We start from the raw sequence: 6,000 nt of genomic DNA on the forward strand, positions 1-6,000 counted from the left end.
TCTTGCATCCTACCTGCGATTAGCGATTATTTATATTAGATTACGTTTCTTCTCCTTTTTAGATAATTCTTGATTATGACCAATAAAAATGGGTTGTAGTGTTTATTTATGGATTATTGTGGTACATGTGGGACTGCAATGGAAAAAAAGGAAGTAAGTGCTAGTGTATACATATACGTGTAGCAGAATTGTAGCAACAATGAAATCGAGAAAAAAAAGATCAAATGTGATTACATATGAAAAAAGTTAATTTGTCAGAAGTGGGATTCGAACCCACGCCTTCAGAGAAGACTACGACCTGAACGTAGCGCCTTAGACCGCTCGGCCATCCTGACTGTTGCGAGAGGAGGGGGAAATAGCCGCACGCACCAAGCTGAGCGTACTTTTGCTTTCATCTAAGAGCACTAGAATATAAACTGGCGTAGATGTGGCCGTTTAAAACACATGTGATGGATCATTGCACGTTACTGCAACAAATATGGTCTTTAGGGTGGTTCTAGGGCAGTTCTAACGAAAATCTGTTTGACAATGTAAAAATTGAATTTCTTCGTAGAAAACTTTGTCCCACATAAATGAAGCTATTGTTGCGTATGCTGCTTACGTGATTTAATTCCTCAAATAGCAGGATACTATTTTACGCTATATTTTGAAGTGGGCACTCTATCTTGTGCTGTTATGTTTTTCAATATATATTTTTATTTTAGTTTTTCTCAAATTTACTAAATTTAATTAGTGAATCTTTTAAAATATATGCAAAACAACATACAAAAAAATGATCACACTTCTTCTTATTCTTCTTAAATTCATTTTGTTTAATTGTGATAATTCATACAGATATCGGTTTTGCGAGATTTAGCGATCGTACGGTTTTTCATTTGCTGTTCAAATGAGTTTTGCCAGAGAGGCAGTTTGGTTGGTTACATTTGAAAGTTGTACGCCAACGGCATATGATCACACTTTATTTACCTGAATTGGAACAAAAACATTGACCAACAGTCAAAAACCTGCTAGCTGCGATGAAATACTTTAACATGCCGGTCACTGTAAGATCTACTAAAAATATTGGGAAAGGTGAAATCAAATAAAATCCCAAACACTCAGCTGCAAATTAACAACACTGAATTAACAACATACGGGCTGCTTTGACTCCGGCTATTGTTTTGGCGGTTGTTTGTGCTGTTGATGCTGCTGGAGTGTAAAAACGAAGTAAATCGAGAACAATACATAGAAACTTAAACATGTGCTTCTTCATGTTCGCTAGGAGATTATTTGGAAACAGAAATACAAATTAGTAGTCTAAGTCTACACGCACTCCACATGATACCGATGGTTTGGAATTCGAATCAGATTTGATTTGTTTGGGACTTGATTCGATTCGATTCTGACTTGATCCTAAACTATTTGAATCGATTCACAATGATTAGCCGAATTAGTCACATAACGAGTCGATCTAGAGACAATGTAATTGATTTCAGTTTACTCAAATCGAACGCTGGGTAGAATGGATTATTGGACATAGATTGAGTTTTTTGCGCGATTTCCAAGTAAGGCTCTAGAAAAATTCCTGGAACCTATGTTTACAAAGAAATACAGTATAATGTCGATTATCCGAGTTGTTCTACCCAACCAAACCCATTTAGCCCACGGAGGGACAATGATTCAGACCAGGACCTGTTTTACATTTTTACCGGATTCTGAATAAAACTAGGGTAAAGTACGAGCCAATTTTGGCCCACTTAGGGTCACCACAAAATTAATCGTTGCATTAATTGTACCTATCATATTACGATAAACTGGGTATGATAATGTAGAGTAGCTATCTAAGTATGCATTAAAATTCACATTTTTTATTCACTGAAAAATTATGCTTATTTTATGTGTTTTATAGTTCTAATAATCTTCCTGGAAGTTTTCCTGGAAAACCCATTTTCGAATTTTCCCGACTCGTGATTCTCTCCGCGAGAGAGAGATTTTGCCGATTTCTCAGTTCTCTTTTCTCTCTCAAATTGGCGCATAGTGGTGGGTAGTTCCGAGGGAGCTGAAATGAAACAGCTCCCCCTGGGAGCGGATAGCGATAACGATCTTGATGGTCCTGGCCATTCACAGAAACGATTTAGCTTTTAGAGCAATGCAACCATTGATTGTCTAATTGTTACTATAACAAATGATATGAAAAATCGGCAAGTTTGATAAGCACGCATGATATGACGGATTGGGATTCGGGTTCGAAGATCCGGATCTTATAATGGATTCAGTTTTCCCACCACTAGACCTCTGTCCAACACACTCCGGTGAAAAATCATATGATATTTGATGTCAAACTTCCCGGTTGATGTAGAAAGATATGCCAGAAGCCTGAGGTGTACATAGGTGTAGAAATTAAAAAAATAAGTCTAATTTCAAAATACAGTTGGTCCCCGCAGTACGCGAATGTTTGGGACCGAACGCAATAGCGTATATCGAATTTTCGCGTATTGCGGATTTCCTCTGCCATATCGTTTATACCTCATATTGAAGAGTTGACACTGAGAGGGAACAGCTTATTTAACATATCTTTTATCCAAATAACTAATAAGTGTTCCATTTTTTATATTGCATAGTTATATCTCTGTTAAAAAATGCATATTAAAAACTTCATTCTACCAAAACAAAGTAAAATTGACTAATCAGAACTCGAGCAACGCTATAAGCTGTCAGTTTTAAAAAATCGCGTATTGCGAATTCGCGTATATCGAGTATCGCGTACTGCGGGGACCAACGGTATTAGTTAATTATAAATATTTAAATTAATTCAATATTATCCAAAACTAATGAAATGTGAGTGAATTTAGTACAACAAGCATAGTTTTTCGATTTACATGCTCAAATGTTGGAGTACAGTTTGGAAGTTATTCCATAATAGTCATAATTAAATTACTGAGCAATTAAGCTACCTCTTGTTGTTCCATATGCATACATATTTTTAATTGTATTCGTTTTCTTAAAATTGTATGAGTGTTCTCGCTGTACTCGTTAAAATGGTGAATTTCTAAAGTTAAGATTTGTTGATGTGGCTTGGAGTAAACAAATTTGTATATCCCTCTTTTATATTTGCGTTATTGTACAAGCACCATTGTTAGATGTATTTAATAAATAATCAAAATTTTGGATTCTTTCTTATTCAATTATCAGATACTTTTATCTTTAGTGATTTGGGATACTGGTTTTTAGTCTTGAAATTTAACTGCCCAAAAATGTGGAAGAAAAATAAAAGATAGATCAAACGGATTGTTCCAGGTGTTCTAGATGTTCGTTACACTAAGTTCAACTACCCTCCTTGTGATTTCTTATTCCGTTTGATTTATCCGTACGCGACAAGATGCGTTAACGGGTCAGTTGGGATAGTTTTAATTATTCGCAGTTCATACAATCGCCATCAATAAAACCGTCTTGCCAGTTGCTTTGAACTGGTACGCGTTTTTCATTATCCTGTCCCTCGGGGTCAGCTTGCGAACGGACACCGAGAGGCAGAGGTCAAGAAAACTGTTGGCCCCTTACCCACGAGGCGGGGTGATAAATCAGTTCCACTGCTGCTACTGCCACTACCGGTTTGCCGACCGCTTTCCTCGATCATCCAAAGTGTCCGATCTGAACACGGTTTTCTTAAAATCAGATCCCACCGTCCGGTCGGTAGAAACTATAATCAAACAAGTTTTATCGCTTGTAAGACATGAGCATAACGCAACCGGAAAATGGATACAAACTAACCGTCTGCTTGACCGCCGGTCAGCCTTTTCGTCCCGTGTGCGACCTTTCTGGCCTTCCGGGACCAAATTCACTCACTCGGTTTAAAAGATTACGAGAGGGTTCAAGTGAGTTGTCGCTCGGCTGAATGGTAATAATAATTAGGAAAGCACCGATTTAATTCGGACAACATTAGGGCCACGGGAACTTGACCTGCCCCGGTTGACCTGGTCATCTTTCGGGTACGATGACCACTGTGCAACGAATTACATTTGCATAAGATTGCTGCATTTCGGTTGCGATCGGAACAGACCTTTTCCCTTCTCCTCCACCCGGTTGCCAACGGTATTGGGATGACTGCCTTACGGGCACGAAAGGTTCCTTTATTTTTGCTCGGTTCAAAAATTGGTCAGTCACACACAAAAAAATAATAATCAAATAAAAAGGTCACCGTCGAGCCCTTCCAACCCCGAGTTCAACTTCGACGAGGGATACCAACTGACCAACCTAAGGAGGCCCCGGGAAAGTGTTGGCCGACCTTTTAAACCTTCTAACGGATGACCCTCTCGGTCCGTTCCGGATCATACCGAATGTCTTCGCTTTCCCTTCGCTGCTCCTTTTTTTCTTCGGGAGATGGAAGAGGCCAAGTGTCATAACCCTTCCAGCATGTGCCGGTTGACCAATGGTCAGTTTTCCGGCGAATGGGAGCCGGCCAAAAATTGTCTCCCAAGTTCCCCCGGCGGCATGGAGAGTAGCGGGAAAAATCCGTATGTAACTACATCATAATAAAAATAACTCGACCGCTAGGGGCGTTTCTAGGACTCTTTCTGCTCGTTTATCCGCACTTTTCTTGAGGAATTCATCAACCATGGACCGGGTGAGGCGGACGGGGGCACTTTTGATTAAATTAAATTGGTACTGGCCAGCTCCGGCCAAGGGTAGGGGTCAAGTAGGGTCTGGCACGCACGAGGTCGGCCCCTTCGATTTGGGAAACGAGTTCCGATTTACATGTGAGCATCGGGTAATGAACATGTATAGTCACTTGCTGGATGGCGTTTGGGAGTGAGGGGCGACTTCTTGAAGAACTGGACGCGACCAATCGTTGTCCGGCAATCAAAACGAGATGAAGGTAAGTTTGCCGGAATACAAAATGGCGAAAATATGCGATCGCAAATGGACAAACGTGCTCGATCATGATCGTAGTATTGATGAAGTTTTTAAAACCATGCTAAATTAATTTGATATTGATATTTCCGGTTCATTTTTTTTAAACATCCACAATAAACAATTTGAGCATTCACATCCAATCCAATACGAACAGTTAAATACAAATAAATTGCCCAAAACCCATTGATGCGAGTAGAAAGAGTTTTATTCCTCGTATGTTTAAACTCAAATCATTTGAATCTGATAACTACATTGCGTGAATCTAGTTCATAAAACGGTTATTTTATATATGAAAAAGGTTGAATGATCGTACAAATCCGTCTTTCTGTCATTGCAAGAAACAAAGATAAGAAGTAAAAGACTATCGGTTGAACAAAATAGTTTTACAAAATATGAATGAAATAGCTCACAATAAGTGGTAGTTGATAATTCATTACTCATTATGAACAGCTATGCTTGATCTAGGATTGAAAAACGAATGCAGTACAATACAGCATACTTTATCTAGCTGCGAATCAAATACAATGTTACCATAAATGATGAACATTATCAGCCAATGACCAATGCATGTTACGCAACCGTAACACCGAATTTAAACCTTTAATTCTACTGAGATTAAAAAACAATCGGTGTTATTTTGTTTCCCGATCCTTACCAACCGTTAAAACCAATTCCAGTTTCACGGTGGGACGTTGTAAGCGAAAGCGGGCCAACAAACGGCGCCAAAATTTTTCAAATGTGTGTTAAGTGATGGTGAAGAAAAAATTAAGCAGATAAATGAGTGGAAACTTCATAGCAAACTAGCTCACACACTATAAAAGGAAAAGAAAACGACACACGGTGATGATGATGAATATTCCATCGAAAATTGGCAAACAGGATATAAATCAAAGGGGAAATAAACGGATACGTCGAGCTGAGCGGTGCCAGGTGGAACATCTGACAGAACGGAATAGATACGTGCGGTAAGGGACAAAAAGAAGCCGGATACTTGAAGCGAAACATAACTGTTACATTAACGGCCAAAAGGACACCAAACGGCCAAAGGATCTAAGATAAAGGGGTGACACAGAGAAAAGTAGAGAGAAGAAGAGCAAAATATGACAAAAA

General features: G+C 39.0%; 1 non-coding gene across 1 annotated transcript; it reads right to left on the reverse strand.

Annotated features, from left to right (window-relative positions):
• Positions 1–252: 252 nt before the first annotated feature.
• Positions 253–335, reverse strand: Trnal-cag (transfer RNA leucine (anticodon CAG)). The gene has a single exon. It is a non-coding gene; the product is annotated as a tRNA-Leu (tRNA).
• Positions 336–6,000: the final 5,665 nt, after the last annotated feature.

The sequence above is a fragment of the Anopheles coustani genome, chromosome 3 (genome assembly GCF_943734705.1).
Source record: "Anopheles coustani chromosome 3, idAnoCousDA_361_x.2, whole genome shotgun sequence".
Lineage (NCBI taxonomy): Eukaryota > Metazoa > Arthropoda > Insecta > Diptera > Culicidae > Anopheles > Anopheles coustani.